The sequence below is a fragment of the Callospermophilus lateralis genome, chromosome 2 (genome assembly GCF_048772815.1).
Source record: "Callospermophilus lateralis isolate mCalLat2 chromosome 2, mCalLat2.hap1, whole genome shotgun sequence".
NCBI classification, from domain to species: domain Eukaryota; kingdom Metazoa; phylum Chordata; class Mammalia; order Rodentia; family Sciuridae; genus Callospermophilus; species Callospermophilus lateralis.
In genome coordinates, this window is record NC_135306.1 from 155,425,071 (window position 1) to 155,443,517 (window position 18,447).

General features: G+C 35.8%; 1 pseudogene; it reads right to left on the reverse strand.

Moving 5' to 3' along the window:
- Positions 1-5,270: 5,270 nt before the first annotated feature.
- The window catches only part of LOC143389199 (interferon-induced very large GTPase 1-like), a 50,129-nt pseudogene continuing 36,952 nt past the window's right edge, over positions 5,271-18,447 (reverse strand).

The following is an 18,447-nucleotide window of genomic DNA, read 5'->3' on the forward strand; positions in this document are numbered from 1 at the left end:
AGGCTGGCATCTTACTTTTGTCCTCATTGTTAAAGTAGGGAAAGAGAACACCACCCCTCAAACCCAGATTTCAAAACTTAATACTTCTGAGTTTGATAGGGCAAGAGTGCAATCTGAAATTATTTTAAACTTACTTTTCCTTCCATCCACCACCCATCTTTTCCTTGAATAAAGAAACACAGGTCTAATAAATATATCATTTGTGTCTTGAGGCTAGCAATTACATAATAAATACATCTAAACTATCAAACTTGCTTCAGTAATCAAGAATATTTTCTATTTTGAGATAAGGATAGCATCAAGTATGTTTTGGGGGTTCTCTAGTTAGTAGATCCTGTTTGCCATTTTATAGCTATTTTTGTTTGATTTTTTTCTTGGTACTGATGATTAGACCCAGGGGCACTAAACCACTGTGTGACATCCCCAGTCCTTTTTATTTTTTCTTAAAGCCTCACTATGTTGCTGAGGCTGGCTTTGAACTTGAGATTTTCCTGCCTCAGCCTCCCAAACTGCTGGGATTGCAGGTGTGTGCCACTGTGCCCAGCCTGAATTCTTAATTGTTGCCCAACTCTCAGGCAAGTGCAGCCTGTGTGTTTTCAGAGTTTACCCCAAAATGCTCTGTTCTTTCTGTGACACATGCTTGTGCTGCTGAAAGCTAACTCCTCAAAATAGAACTTAAGAAAAAAACTAATGATTCATTAAAGTAATTAGATGGTGTTGGTGATAATTCTTATCCCATATGTCTGAAAGAGAATTGGTAATGGATTAATAACATATCCAAGCAGATGAACTAATATCTAGAAGATAAGTTTGCTTTGGTCACAGTTACCTATGAATATGAGTTTTCAAAATGAACATAAAGACTTAACTTAGATTTTCATTGTTTTAGAATCATCACTGCCTTAATGTTCAAACATCTATTTAAGTTGTCCTGATAAAGAAGAAATGCATGTTTGTTTATGGCTTTTTGTAAATACATATGCAGTGATCTATGGCTTTACTTCTGTTTGTGATGATGTTTGTTAATCCAGCCAATAGTTATTTACAAAAAGTGGAGCATGTGATTTTTCTTCATGTACATGAACTTTTCCCCTGCAAAAACTTAGTTACCTGAATTGTCCTAAGATCATTTGTAAAAACTGAAATTCAATGATTACAAGGAAGCTAGAATTAAAAAAGCTATCCCATTCACAATAACCTCAAATAAAATAATATAAAATTCTTGGGAATAAATCTAACCAAATAGGTAAAAGAACTTTAAAGTGAATATTAAAAAGCACTGAAGAAAGAAATTGAAGAAGACCTTAGAAGATGGAAAGACCTCCCACATTCTTGGATAATTAACTAATGTTATCAAAATGGCCATACTACCAAAAGTGTTATACAGATTCAATGCAATCCTCTTCAAAATACTAATGACATTCTTCACAGAACTAGAAAAACAGTCCTAAAATTCATTTGGAAGAATAAAAAACCCAGAACAGCCAAACAATTCTATGCTAAAAAAGCAATGCTGGAGGCATCATAATACCTGACTTCAAATTATACTACACAGAGATAGTAATAAAAACTATATGGTGCTGGTATAAAACTAGACACATAAGTGAATGGAACAGAAGACACAGAGAAAAACCCACACAGATACAGGAATCTGATCTTTGACAAAGGTGCCAAAAACACACATTGGAAAAAAAAGATAGCTTTTTAAACAAATGATACTGGGAAACTGGTTATCCAGATGTAGAAGACTAGTGTTTTGTTTTTTTTATTTAAATCTCTCACCCTGCACAAAAGTCAACTCAAAATGAATCAAAGACCTAGGATTAGGCCAGAAACTATTCAACTCCTGAAGCAAACCCAGAGTCAGCACACTAAATATAGGCACAGGAATGACTTTCTCAATAGGACCCCTAAAGCTCAGGAAATAATATCAAGAATTAATAAATTCAATGGCTTCAAATTAAAAAGCTTCTGCACAGCAAAGGAAACAATTAAGAATGTAAAGAGAACCTTCAGAATGGGAGAAAAATCTTTACTAGCTGCTTTCTGACAGAGGATAAATATTCAGAATATATAAAGAACTCAGAAAGCTTAATACCCCTCCCCAATAACCCAATTAATAAATGGGCAAGTGAACTAAACAAACATTTCCCAAAGAAGAAATACAAATAGCCATCAAGAATACAAAAAAAAAGTTCAACATCTTTAGAAGTTGGGGAAATTCTGATCAAAATCATCTCACTCTACTCATAATGCCAGCCATCAAGAATACAAACAATGGATCTGGAGTTGTAGCTCAGTGGTGGAGTGCTTGCCTTGCATGTGTGGGGCACTGGGTTTGATCCTCAGTGCCACATAAAAATAAACTAATAAAATGAAGATATTGTGTGTCTATCTACAGCTAAATATATATATAATTTAAGAAGAATACAAGCAATAATAAATACTGGAATGGATGTGAGGATAAAGGAACACTTTTACATTGTTGGTGGGATTGTAAATTAGTACAAATGATATGGAAAACAATATGGAGTTTCTTCAAAAGATTAGGAATGGAACCACCACCATATGCCTGGTTATACAACTCTTTGGTATTTATCTTAAAAATTAAAATCAGCATAATATCGTGGCACATACATACTCATGTTTTCTTGCAGCCTATTATGGTTTAGATATTAGGTGTCCCCAAAAGCTCATGTGTAAGACAATGCAATAAAGCTTAGAGGTGAAATGATTGGGCTATAAGAGTCTTAACCAAATCAGTGTGTTAATCAAATGATAAGGATAACTGGGTGGTAACTATAGACAGGTAGGGTGTGGCTTGAGGCAGTGGGTCCCTGGGGGTGTGCCTTTGGGGTATATATTTAGTCCTTGTTGATCAGAGCTCTCTCTCTTTTTCTGCTTCCTGGTGTGATGTCTCACCTTGGTCCCTGAGTAATGGAGCCATCTGTCTATGGGCCAACTTCTTCAACTATGAGCCCCCAAATAAACTTTTCCGCCTCTAATATTGTTCTTGTCAGGTCTTTTGGTTGCAGCAACTAAAGAGCTGACTAAAACAATTTTTTTTCCCTGTTGGAATGATGATCTGTCATAACCTAGAACATATGGATATTTCAGATGTCAAAAAATTTTATGTTCTTTCACAATTGAAGAAGATAAAGCCCAGTAAAAGGGTAATAATCCCTTCAAGTGGTGAAATACCTCAAATACTTTAATTTTCTAATTCACATCCTAGTGGTTGGCCCTGGATGAAGTCATAGGCTTTTGCCAAAGTCTACAATTAGTATGGTGGCATCTAGCCAAAATTTACAGGATCATTAAAGCACAGAGTCTGTAATGTTGCAAAGAATCCAACTGGCTTTGGTTATTGAAGCTCCAAAAGAGGCTGGGGTAGCTTAAAGCTCCACTCAAATTCAGCTTGTTTCCTGGTAATTTTGGGATTAAGACTTAACATATTTCTACGTAATTTCTCCATAAACCACACTTGATGAATTTTGTGCATCTTGTTTTAAGAACTGACAAAGACAATTATTTATTTTTAGTTCTCTGAAAGATGTCTTTAGTGATCCTAATCCATGAGAATTTCACCATTTTCACTGGTCCCTGTATCTGTTGTTCATATCATGAATACACATTTGTAATACAGTGATGGTTTTGTCTTCATAGTGATATATTGGCATTATATTATTAATATAATTAATATCAATGTGCCGCAGTCTGTCTGGGCACAAGATCATGAGCCACTGAAACAGGAACAAACTTTATTTTTGAAATAGCCGCCAATACCACGCACCTGGCCCCCACCCCCCCCTCTCCTCCCGGAACCCCAGAGCAAGTTCCTCCCCCGGAATTCCCTCCTACTGCACTTTCCCAACCAATGGGAACTCTCCAGGAGTCCCAGCAGGAGTCCGGTATCCATATGAATGTAATTTTTAACATAATCATATCATCTCAATGGCTAGCTGGCATCACCTTTCAATCAAAAATGCCATGCATCATATTAATTGGCTGTGGCTCTTAGCATCAGTGCTTTTAATTGGATCAAATCTAAGTCTTTTTTAACCAAGTTACACTAGGTGAAATAGGAGAATTTAAGTAACCTTGTGGGAACGTAGTAAAGATCTATTGGTGTCAATCTCACACGAATGGAAATTGTTTTATTTTTGAAAATAGAAACACAAAAGAATCATTAGCTAAATAGATCAAACCAATCTTCTTTAGCATATTGTTCAACTTAAATTATTCATATCTATGGAAGCATGGCTGATGTTTGTTTCTTGGGTACTAGATTATTAAATTTCATGAATCTCTTACTTCTTAAAGTGAAATTTGAATACTGATGTCCCTGTATTGAACATATTGAAATTCAAAGTTCTTGAAGTTCCCTCTACTCTAGAGTCCTGTATTATTTTTAAATTAACCATGTGTCTAGGGTTAGATAATTTTAAAGTTTCCTATATAGCATGTTCGATTAAAATGGAAGAAAGAGAATATTTGTACAATTATCTGTTTATCCAGTGATTTGTGAAAGGAGTGTCTCCCATTCAGACATTACACCCATTTTTATATTAGAGAGGCTAGGTCCACATACAACATTTTTATATATAATATTACTCTGAGTCCTACTTTTATCTTTAAGCTCTCTACAGTTAAATCATGGTATCACCCTCATTTAATCATATTTCCCTTTATCTTTTCCTTGGTATCACAGTATGTGTGCACTATTATTCAGCAATCCTAATATAGTTTTTTTCACCATGTCCAGGCTAGTTGCCCATATTAATACAAAGATATCCACTCCTCTGCTGGGACTTCTGCCAAGAGACTTTTGCCTTCTCATCACCTAAAACACATTTTTCTCATTTACCTTGCACCATTTTAATTTGTTTTTGCTCTGAAGGGCTTCAATACATTTTTAGTTCTTAAATTTTCCTTTTTTCTCTTCTATAATTTTGCATTGTTATGTTGGTTAACCAAAGAGTGATTTGCATGTTTTGTGTTATTTCTAACAAATATTCAACTTAAACTTTTGGCAAAATAGCAGTTCTAGAGGTTAATTAGTAAATGGAAATTAGAATAATATAATAATTTAAAAACTTCCAGAGTACATCCAAACTATGTATTTAATTAGTTAGGTTTAATTATCTGTGTTACAAAAAATGCTCATCACAGAAGGAAATGCAACAGAAAAGACAGATGAGGAACTGATAAGCTTTTTGAGCATTTATCCTAATTTATAAGGCAGTAGAAATGTTTGCACCAGAAAAAAATCAATCAATGCTTTGACAATGTTTGTAGGACAACTTGAAATTAGTAAAAAATTCCTCTTTTTTGCTCTCTAGATACAGAACAGGGTTGTTTGCCATCTTGAATGCAGTGCACATCTTTTTAAAACTATTTGCTGCCTGTTGGAATAGCTCTAGGGCAAGTTCTAATTTATATCTGTTGGTTAGTAAGTATGTGACTCTTTGAGATGCAGCCTCAGTCTCAGTTTGGATCACTTGTAGAATTTCATGGAAATAACTAGAACTGTATCCTTCATTTTGTTGTTCTCTCATGTGTATGATTTCTTTAACCACATTCATAATTTGAGTTGTTCTCTTTATAATGTCTTTTTCAAATTCTTCCACAGGAGACCCATATGCTTGGGACTTTTGAGAAGTGAAAACATGTTTAGAATAATTGATAGAAAATGCTTTCTTTGTTTTACGGTACCTAATTTTGTTGACAATATTAGGATGCTGTTTAAAATGCTCTAGCAGAATATTCTCTAGATCAATTTCAATATCAGGATCCTCAATTGATGGGGATAAGGGAGGCAATAGAATGGAAATGTTCTCTGACCAGATCTTGTTGAACACATCCCTCAGTTCCTTATCATGTAACTCCTTGCTCTTGGAGGACATAGCTATTCCCCTGATTTTTTCTAAGAACATATGTTCAAATTTTACTTTTTGCTCATTCCAAACATCTTGTATTTTCTTTCCACCAATCATAACCTCACATTTTTTCATTAGTTCTACTATAAGCTCCTCTTTAAGAGTCTTCAAATTGTTTTCAAATTTACCTTTCCACTGAGCTAATATATCTCTGTCTGTGTCTTCTTGAAAATACTTTTCAAGTTTTTGCTTAATGGCTTCATGTTTTTCCACCACTTGTTTCTCTACTGGGCTTCTCTTGATCTCTTCAACTCCTCCATTCTGAATTTGGCTGGTTAGCTGTTTCTGCAATTCTAGCACATGACTTCTCAGCTCCCAGGTCCAGCTGTTGTACAAGGTCTCTAGTTTATTCATGACCATAACCTCCTTGGTGTTCCTGAACCTGAAGATGAAGTTCTCATTCATTAAAGTCTTCCATAAATCCCGTAACCGGACTTTAAGTTCTGATATCTTTAAAATATTTCCTCTGGATTCTTCTTTGGCAAGGTTAAGAATCCGGCTTTTCAGCTCCTGGACATTGTGGCTATAAGAAGGGTTGGGAGGGGCCATTGGGGGATAACCTTCCCAGAGGCAAGCAAAGTAATGGATGTGGGTCTTGACGTCAAACTTAATGATATCACTGAACTGGCATACATCTGGGCACTGTTCATATCTGGAAGCAGCAAGGGCCATTCCATCTAATTTCTCCTGCAGCCATCTTCGCCTTGCCATATTTTGATTTGTATCTATAACTTCTTCTATATTTTGATGAACAAATAGGCATCTTGGGGAGATAGTCAGTTGTTTCATCCTGAGAAAGGCATGGACAGCTATTTGCAGAATATCTTGCATTTCTGAAAGATTCTTTCCAAAAATATTGATCAGAGTTAAGTTTCCAAGTCCAATGACAAAGGTTGCCAACTCATTTTTCTTAACCTGTGCTTCATTGATGAGCTGTGGAAACTTAAGTCCTTCTGAGTCCACAACAAGCACAAAATCAAAACCCAGCTGTTCTCTGAGCATCTCTTCCACCTTCAGAAGCTGCATGTAGGCCCCCCGGGTACACCTCCCAGCACTGAGACTAAACTGTAGGCCAAACATTGCATTCAGCAATGTGGACTTCCCTGAGCCCTGCAAGCCAAGGACAGAAAGAACAAACACCCGTTTTTCTCCAAGTTTCTCAGAGACCTTGTCAAAAACAGCTGCCACCCACTTCAAGGGCACATATGAAGCATCTCCATCCATCAATTCAATGGGAGCCCCAGATACCATCAGATCAGCAGCCATTTGGGGAAGGGAGAGAAATAGTGTATTTGTTTGGGAGGAAGCTTCTTCCAGAGCTTCATAGATCTGGCCCACCTCTCTCAGGAAGTGCTCAATTCCTAGAGTGGAGTCACTGATCTCTTTGGAAACATCTTCTAATTCAGCCTCCCAGAGTCTGAGGGAGTCAGTCTTTGACTGCTTCTGCTTCTCTGTTTGCACTTGAGCCAACAAGAAACTGTGCCTCTGGTGGAGTGTTTCTAAGTCTTTCTTGCTTAGTTGTTCCATGAACATACTTAGCCTTTGCAGAAAATAGAGCTCCATGTGAGTCTCTGGGTGTGACTGAAGACCATCAAGAAGGGAATTCATTAGGTTATTAAGGTCAATAACTTTGTGATATTGTTCACAGCGTATTTTTTGCTTCTCCTTCTCAATCTCATTTTTGTATTGTTCAATGCTCCTGTTCCCTTTTTTTCTCACTTGATAGAATTCCTTATCCTTCTTGCACCAATCATACCATAGCTGTCCCTGAAGGGGAAGCAATTTTTCTTTTCTCTGAGATAATTTCACTTTCCCCAGGAGATCCATGATGATATCAGCCTTTTTTCCTGCTTCTTGACAATCTCTTTGATCCTCATCAATTATAAATTCATACTTCCTAGCAATGTTGGCACAGTTATTCAAACTGCAAGGAGATGTAGAATCCTTCAGCAACTTTTTTAATGTAGCTGTAATTTTTTCAGCTAATTCTACCTTATTTAGATTCTTGATACCAATTCTTACTTTGTGAGGATCACACTTCTCATCCACAATGTTTTCTACATTTTCAAACAAACAGATGAGTGGTTTGAGTGATTTAAAAAATTCAGGTAGAATGGAACTCTTCATTTTTTCAATGTCAGAAGTTGATAGGAGGAGTATAGTAACTGAGGAGACCTCAAGCAAGAACTTCACTTGCTTCTCATGCATTTCACCATTTCCATGGAGACTGGTGAAGGCAATACAGTTTTCAAATCTGTCTTCAGCTCTTCCACTTGGACAGAACCAGCATATTTCCACAACCCCTTCCATCAAAAGACAGCTGTTATTGTCTTTCTTAGAATGATGGTGAAAAAAATTGTCATGTTTGCCCTTACTCAGGAGTGAATTCAGAATCTGTGACTTGGAAGTGGAGACAGAATTTCCAACTCTTATGAAAGATACAATGGGGATAGGTTGCCAGCAAATCAGTTGGTTATCATAATTCCTAATTTTTTTCTCCCAACCTATTTTTTCCACCTCTTTCCAGCTTCTCCTGACTTGCCTAAGAGACCAAAGAGGGAATTCAGTTTGGTGATTACAAGGATTGGGAACCAAAAATGGGAGAGCATATTGACAAATGGAAAGTTTGGTCACCATATACTGTCTTGTAAAATCATCTGCACAGTGAAAAATTGCCATTTGAATGTCCATTGGGTGAATGCAATTTGGTATTATGGTTGAATGCGCTTCTTTGATAGTGAAAAAGTCTTCAAATGTTGGCAATTTCCTCTCTGATTCTGTAGTTTTCAGTATCTGGGATACATTAGAAGTTGCTTCTATCTTACCTCTGTAAACTAGGTACCTTGAATGATAATCTAATACCAAGAGTTTCTCTAAAAAACAATGTGGTAGTTCCCCCTCAGCTCTTGGTTGACTGCCAAGGAAGGAGGTCTTATTTATCAAAAGATAATTGACTTTGGACATCTTCTTGGGATAATAGCATTCTAGATTAAGCCTCCTGATCAAGTCATGAAAGCGTTGATTTTTAATTGTTACTTCTTTATCATTGCATTGTTGAATATCTCTGGGAAGAGGAGTAAATCCGCTGGATGGCTTCTTTGGATTAAAGAATTTTTTAAGTTTCTAGAAAGGAACAGAAACAATGATAATGGCTATTGATACTCTACAATAAAGAGACTTAGTTAAACTTATAATTTATTCATGCATGAATATATTCAGTAGCTTTCCAAAAATAAATTGAATCCTTCTATGTGCTAGGTAATGGGCTGACCAAGGGATGAAGTATAATTCAGAATCCAACCTTGAAGGGCTTAAAACTTAATAATGAGAGTTTTAAACAAGCATGTAGTCAATAATACTTCAATGTTATGCAAGTTAAAACACAAATGCACTGGAAATACATTTGAAAAAGTGACTAGATTTTCTTGGTAGATAAAAATGAGAAGACTACTCGACTTTTGTAGCAGATCATCATGAACGTTGATAGGAAGAAAAGAGAGTCTAAGAAGAAATAGGAAGGAACCTACCATAAGAAAGATGCTTGTGCGAGTTTTATTATGGAATGAAATGGATTTTTCTCAGGCAGAAGAGTGGTAGGTGGGGGCATCTTAGATAAAGAGAACAGAAAAGTCAAGGCAAAGATGTGTGAAAGTTGGGCATATTAAGGTAACAGAAAGAAATTTTGAATATGTGAGCAGAAAAAAATGTAACTAGTGAGGAAAACTGAAAGGAAAATAAATTGAACTTTATTCAGTAACTTTTGACTTTGATAATCTCACATTATTATTATTATTATTCTCATTTTGGAGAGAAATGACTCATAAAAATAAAGAAATGTGTTCACAGGGATACAGAAATGAAGAGGGAGATGGACCTCTTTGGGACCTTGCTCTTCTCTAAGAAAACTTGGAGACATGTTGGTGCCAACTTGGAAAGACTATGGTATGCAGTAGACTACTGGAGTTAGTAAGTCTCTGAGATGTAGACCATCCTTATGACCTAGGCACTCCACTCCATTCTAGGGCAAGCATATGTGCCCCAGAGTTGATTACAAACCTTAGAAACGGTTAGATTCTGCTTTTCCTCATCTGGTCCTGCTTCATTCTCTTGTTTCCTCTTGTTTGGCTTTTTGCCACACTTTCCAGTGGAAGATCCAGCTTTGAAGGGAAGATAATGTTAATTAATCTCTCAATTAAGAAAGCATGAAGAGGCTTTTTCCTCATCTACAACCACTAGTTTGGAACCAACAGTTTGACATAAATAATTGTGATGTCAGATATAAAAATGGCACAAAAACAACAATAATCATTTCAGAGTAATTGGGGCATTGCTGATAGAGTGTTCTCCCTCCCTATTATAAGATTTTTTTTATTAGGATTCTTATATTGAACACTTGGAGCATGTATTTTAATAAGATGTATTTAATCTTATTCATTTCAATATATTTTTTGAAGTTTTAATTCCTTGTGTTGAATGCATTTTTAGGCAGTCCTTATAACTACTCCATTAATATTTAAATAAAAAAGATATCCAATAAATCCTATTCAAACTTCAAATTTCAGTATTTGATTTAAAGCTGAGGATGCCATTCTGACTGAAGTGAGGTGGAGTCTTACCGTTGTTTTGATTTGCATTTCCCTAATTGCTAGAGATGTTGAAATTTTTCATGTATTTATTGGCCATTTGTATTTCTTCTTTGAGAAATGTCTGTTTAGTTCTTCTGCCAATTTATTGATTGGGTTATTTGTATTTTGAAAATCACACACACTTAATGTAGACATCGTAACCCAAGACTGTAAAACTCATTGAAGAAAACACAAGTGGAAAACTTCTTGACATTGGTCTTGGCAGTTACTTCTTAGATGTGACAGCAACAGTATAGGCAATGAAAACAAAAAAGAGCAAAAGAGCTAGGCACAGTGGCCCACACCTGTAATACCAGTGGCGTGGGAGGCTGGGGCAGGAGGATTGCCAGTTATAGCGAATGGAAGTTTAACAGGAAGATGAATGTTTATGCTTGATGGAGATACATCTAACTAAAAAGCTCCTGCACATCAAAGGAAGAAAATAACAGAGTGAAAAGACAACATATGGGATAGGGGAAACTATTTACAAACTATCTGATACAGTGTTAATGTCTAAAATATATGAGAATCTCCTACAACTCAATAGCAACAAACAACCCCCCCCAAGAACACCCCCCCCCCAAACAAACTGATTTTAAAAAAGAGCAAAAGAGTCAGGTACAGTGGCCCACACCTGTAATAGCAGCGGCTCCAGAGGTTGGGGCAGGAGGATCGCCAGTTCAAAGCCAGCCTCAGCAAAAGCGAGGTGCTTGGCTGGGGTTGTGGCTCAGAGGTAGAGTGCTCACCTAGCATGTGTGAGGTCCTGGGTTCAATCCTTAGCACCACATAAAAATGAAATAAAGGTGTTGTGTTTACTTACAACTAAAATAAATAAATAAATATTGAAAAAAAAGTGAGGTGTTAAATAACTCAGTGAGACTCTGTCTCTAAATAAAATACAAAATAGGGATGAGGATGTGGCTCAGTGGTAGAGTGCCCCTAAGTTCAATCCCTGGTAATTTCCCCTCCAAAAAAATTGAGCAAAAAAAATTAAATAGAAATTTCTCTAAAGAAGACATAAAAATGGCCATTAAACACATTAGAGAATGCTCTACATCAACAGTTATTAGGGAAATTCAAATCAAAACCACATTGAGGTGCTACTTAAACTCATTAGGATGCATGAAATCAAATAAATGGAAAATAACAGGTGCTGGAGAGGAGGTAATGAATTAGGAAATTTGTATATTGTTGGAGATAATGCAAAACAGTTCAGCTACTATGGAAAACACTTTGGTGTTTCCTCAAACATTAACTATAAAATTATCATATAACTCAGCAATTCTACTCCCAAGTATACACCCCAAAACATTGAAAATAAGTACTCAAACAAGTTATTTGTATGTATATATTGCCATAATAGCACTATTGTCCTTAGCCAAAAGGTAGAAACAGATCAAATGGAAAACAAAGTGTGGCAAATACTTAAAATGGAATACTATCTACACATAAAAGGAATAAAGTGCTGATACATGCCACAATGTAAATGAAGCTCAAAAACATACTAAAGTGAAAGTATCTAGGCACAAAATTCACACTGTATGATATCATTCATATGAAATATCCAAAATATATAAATGCATATATAAAAACATATATTTATGGTTTCCAGGGTCTGGGAGGAGTAGGGAGGAAACTGTTTAATGGGTAAGGGGCTTAACTTTGGAGTAAAGGACATTTTTTGGAACTGGACAGATGATATTTACACAACATTGTGAATGTACTAAATGCCATTGAATTGTTCCCTTTAAAATAAACAAATAAAACAAAGGTATTGTGTCCATCTACTATATATATATAAAGTAATATATGTATATATTATATATATGTAATTTTATTTTATGTGCATTTGAGTTCAGTAAATTATTTTTTTAATGAAGCAGCATGAAACATAGCTCCTTTTATAAATGATGCTGTCATGTCTAATTGGAATTAATTACAATGAAGATTTCAGGGAAAGTCCTGAATCATGTCCAGCAAACGAAGGGGTGGATTAGTTTTAGACTTACATTCTTCTATGAATTTGCTGATCTTCTCTGCCAGGCTGCGCTGGTTTATGGCTTTCAGGACCTCGTGGGTCACAGTCTTGGAGTATTCTTCCCCATAATATTGGATTAATAGGTCGGCAAGTGTGAGTGCGTTTGCTTGCTGCAGAGTGCCCCTCCGAATGTGGTCGTATCCTGCAGCAAGAGGTATGCTTGTCAGTCGGAATTTGAACTTTGACAATTCTTCCTCGATGAGGTCCTCAAGGATGGTAAGAAGGAATGCCTTTGATGTGCTTTCCATTCTGCACAGTTGAATCCCGAGGAAATGATGTCCTTGAAGTTACTGACCTGAAATGAATTATCACATGAATGATGGGAATTATATGAGGCAAGTGCTTGAAGAGAAGTCAGAAAAAGAGAAGTAGAGGGGAGATCAGTAATGTTTTGCTGAAAAACAAAAACAAAACCCGATCCTCAGAAGATGTGCCTATGGTATATATTCCTTACATAGAGGATATTTGTCAAAGATTCAGAACAACTTACCTGCCTTCCCTTTTCCCCACAATCTTGCTGTATCCCTAGAATTCCCAAGATTATCTATTAGATGATACCTGTTTGTGGAGAATGGAATGAGATGGGATCCTATGGAGTGGGATGTATGTTATTTCCTAGTAGACACTTATTTCCTAGTAAAGAAGTAAGTGAATTATAAGCAGTTACAATGAATGAAAGTTTAACAGAAAGACGAAGATACTTATGCTTGTATTACTTGTGTGTCTTGGGTGGGCAGGCAGTTTTTTTTTTTAAGGAGATTTTATTTGCATATGAAAATTGGGACAAACAATAGGAATAGCAAAAATTAGTTCTCTGATTTCTTGGTATTCAATAGAATCTTTACCCTTCTCCTGTGATTCCTACTCTCATTTGCTTCTACTTTGTCCCAAGCTGAAAAATAACTTTTCTAGGTGTGTAAGTATTTGAAATTAAAGCCATTATCACCATCTTTTATCAGTAATATTGCTGTCTTCTCCAACCCACCCCATCTTCCCCATTAAAACCTGAGTATTCTTGAAGCTACAATAAAACATCTCTTTTCTAATGTTTCTTTTGATTTTCCCACAAAGATGAGATGTTATCTAATTTTCAACTCTCGTAATTCTTATGACACTTGTTATAATTTTCTGTGTCTTTCAATTATTTCCCTCTGCTAGGTAGCAAGGATTCTTAACTAAATAAGCAATATACTGAGTATCAATTACATCTTGACTAATATGATAGATGTGCAACATAATTGTCTTATTTATTTGTAACAGAAAATAAACAGGTATTATCCTATTTCATAGATTTAAAAACTGTAAAGCTACTTACAGTAAGATAAGTTTGTGAGTAGAAGAATACATACAAGTCTTTCCAGTTCAAGAAACACCATTTTCCCAATACAACAATGGATATTACTCATTATTATGTATACTTCAGTTTATATAAAAATGCTTTTACTTAATGGTTACAAAAATCAAAAGATCTTTAACTTTGCTTCTTTTGCCCACCTTCTCACCCCAAAATCACCAATTATGTATTTAACTTTTTGCTTTCATTGCCAAATTAACATCAGGCAATATTTTAACACAGTGTAACAAGAAATGGTTCGTGTGATGGATTCTCAATTATAAAAATAGAGACAAGATTTCTTCCCACAGAATACTTTCATATCAGGTCAGGGTAGGATGTTGAAGGAAATATGAAAAAAACAGTAGAAAAACAATAGAAATATTAGTATGATTATTTCTGCTATTCAGATGATGGAATAAGATGATGTGGTGAAATACTACCATGGAGTTGAGAATAGGGACTCTTGGGAAAAGACTACTCTGATGATGTGATAGTTAACATTAAACCTGAAAGGAGATAAGAAGGCTGATATGTGAAGAACTGGGAGAAGAACCGTCTAAGAATAAGGAAGAGACAAGGCAAATGCCTAAAACAGAATCAAATTTTGTGTTTTGGGCACTAGAATAAAGGCCAGTTTGGTTGGAACAAAACTGCAAAACAGAAGAACGTCAGAAAGCTGTGATTCATATAGCATCTTTTTAGGTCATGTAAGGATTTGGGGTTTTGTTCTATGTAATGGGAAGCAATCAAAGAACACTGAAATATGGAAACATTAAGAAAGCATTGTAGTGGTCCAAAAATAATGGCAAATTGGACTGAGAGTATAGTAAGGAAATAGTGAACAATGGTCATATTTAGGTTTTACATTGTAGGCATTCCCAGCCAGAATTATTGATGGTTTTGTTATGGGATATAAAGGAAAGTGCAAATTGAAGGATAATGTAGTAGACAGGAGTCTAAGATGTTCCCTGGGATTCTCACCCCCTGGTATACATACTGTGTATCATCTTTTTCTCTTTAATGTGAGCAGAATCCATAAATATGACGAGACATCATTTCTGTGATTATGTTACCTTTGATGGCAAAGGGAAAGTTTTACTGGGAGGCTTTACTTAATAAGCTATGCTCTTAAAAGAGATAAGAAGCAGCAGCAGATGGACTTCTGTTTATGTAGAAGGAAGCATGTTGTAAACTGCCTGCATGGGTCACATGTTAAGGAACTGCAGGTAGGCTCTGGGGAGTGAGACTGATCTCAGGCTAACAGCCAGCAAGAAAATAAGGATCTCAGTCCTATAGGTACAAAAAAACCGAATTATTATAATAATTTAAATGATTTTGGAAGATGACCTTGAACTTGAGTTGAGAACTGCAGCATTTTGATACTTATATTGCAGCCTCTTGTAATCTTGAACAGAAGATCCAGGTCACCCATATTTAGACTCCTGACCCAACTAAAATAGTTAATTAGTATTTTTTAAAATAGTTTACATAATTTATTTAATAATCTTGCATCATTCATGAAATTTAATTAGAAAGGTGATTTATGATGATGATGATAGCAATATATTCAATTCTTACAATGAATTAGGCAATATTTAGTATATTAAGCTACTAAATTGATAATTTTTTATGTAGTGATTGAAAAGAAATACAGAGAATTCTAGCACAAGCAAATAGATTGATGATGGTGCTATGCTTATGGTCAAGATTTATTACATGAACAGATTGGGGTCTTACTTAGGTTACAATAGAAAGGTAAGTGAAGATGGTGATTAGACTCATGTGGGGTGTATATTTTAAGGGATAGGTCCAATTTGGAGATACTAATTAGAGAGCCATCAGTATTTGAAGGCATGGGACTTGTAAGGTCTCTTGGGAAGAAGGTATAGGAGAGAAGAAAAAGTGCCCTGGCACTAAGTAACATTCCAACATTTAAAGAAGCAGTAAAGGGGACTAAATAGAAGGATCCAAGGAGGAAAAGTTAGAGAATGAGACACAAGTGGGGATCCTTGAAGACTGTGTCTTGGTTCCTTGAGTTTCCAAAGAATCTATTTTTGTTTTCTTTATATATTTTCAGTATTTTTTTAATACATTGGTAGAAGATCACCACAAAGGTTAATATTTTGATACTAGTAGGAAGTAATGACTGTCAAAGTTGGGACTGATTAGATATAAAAAATCAAAACTATTCAAAGGATTAAAATAGTAGGACTTTTAAATTATTTGTGGAAATAGAAGTATAGGAGGCTTTAAAGGTGATTCCTATATGAAAAATTGTGATATATATGTATATTAAGAATTGTAATGAAAAAAAACAAAGTACATGTATAAAGGCATAAATTGGCATGAACATACTTTATATACAGATATGAAAAATTGTGTTCTATATGTGTAATAAGAATTGTAATGCATTCCACTGCTGTCGTGTATTGAAAAAAATAAAATCAATAAAAGATAAAAAAGAAATTAAAGCAACATTTGAATAAAAAAGGTGATTCCTAAGTTTGTACATAATTGAGTAATTTATTGAAAAGGAGGACTACATGCCGCAGTCTGTCTGGGCACAAAATAACCAAGCCACCATAAAAACTTGTAGATTCCAACAGCAACTCTTTATTCCCGAACTCTCACCGGCCCTCTACATGCACGTTCTGGGAAAATCTCCACCTCCACCGGGCTCTGCATCCCAAATACTCTCTGAATCCCGCGAGAACTTAATGGGAACTCAAGGAGCGGGCGCCTGAGGCAGCAGGATATGCCCTATTCCCAGCAGGATCCACCTTAAACCTGGAACCACCCTATTCCCAGTAGGATCCACACCCTAAACCTGGAACCACCGCCCTAAACCCGGATCCGCCCTGGTCCTTGAGCAGGGTCACCTTTCTCAAACATTCATGCAATGTCACTGCAAATGACCTGGGTCCAAGGCAAGCCCATTTCCACAATGGAGAGTCCTCCCTCTAAGCAACATTGGGTAGGCTGACAAGAAAATTGCCATGCGTCATTCCTACTGTCTATGGCTCTCAGCAACTACAGGGTTTGGGAACAGAAGAAGACGATTGATTCAGTTATCATACATTGAGTTTAATATAATGGTTAACATGTATGCTTTGTAATTTCTTTTAAGTGCTTTGCATGTATTATTTATTACTTACAAAATATTAGTAATATCATATGTGTAATTTATACATGATAAATCAGGTCTATCTTGACCATGGCTCTGTAACAACTTGGTTCTAGAACCAATGCTTTTTTTGTGTGTGTGGTGTTGAGGATTGAACCCACGGTCTTTTGCATGTAAAGCTAGCACTCTACCAAGTGAGCTGTATCCCCAGCCCTAGAAACAATGCTTTTAACTCCCATATCAATATCCTAGTGGAGAAACCAACTCATAGTTGTGCTCTGGAGGCCTCTTTGAGCTAAAGATTTAGATTAGGGAATCATCATAATGATAAGAGCCAATACCATAAAAAATAAATGCAGTCACTCAGAGGAAATGTGATACAGAGATTAGAAAACTAAGGGCTCTTTATATGCAGAGCTGATATTCATTAGGCTGCAGGATGATCTTATCAATTGTTAAATATTGAAATACAGTGCTTCCATACTGTGATAGATTCTTTTACTTCCAGATTCCCCCCTTCTCCAGCTTCTCAGGTTCCAATGAGTCCTGGATCGTTTCTGTCAAGGAGTAATATTCTCTATTTTATTTTGTTTATTTGTTCTGCTACTTAATTTTTAAACAATAATTTACTGAATATATTATATGGTGCTATAGTAGATGATGGAGAATCAAAGATAAATTGAGTACTTTCCTGCCCTTAAGAAATTTATGATAAATGACAGACCTAAGTACAGCATGAATGTGATTAAGCTTGAATGCAATTACTTCAGCGTGTGGTACAGGAATTTAGAGGATGAAGCAGTTATTGTTATGCATTCACTGAATTCATTAATTCTAAAAGTATAAAAAGCCACTTTTCAGAGGCTGGGGCCATAGCTCAGTGTCAGAGTGCTTGTGTGAAGCAATGGGTTTAATCTTCAACACCACATAAAAATAAACAAATAAAATAAAGGCATGCTGTCCATCTACAACTACAAAATAGTAAAAAGAAAAAAGAAAAAAAAAAGAAAAAAATTTTCAGCATCCTAATATGAGCCAAAATTCACAAATGAGGTTAAAATGAAAGCAAAGCAGCTTTATTTGGGTGCAGAATAGATTTGCAAATCAGAATACAGAAGTTCAGGTTGGAAACTGAGTGGATGGTCCCATGAAAAGAGGCAGGATTGAGATTTTTTTATAACAAAAATGAAGAGGAATATCAGAATTTATTTCCCCGTAGGCATTCTTTGGAGATAAGCAAAGATTGAGCAATGGTGAGAAACTAATGTGAATCAGGTTGGTTGCAAATTTTTCAAGTCCTTTGAAATATCTACACCAAGAACAGAATGCTCACTCTGGCATCCTTTCAGATCTTCAGCACACTGATAAAGTACCAAAAATTGTTT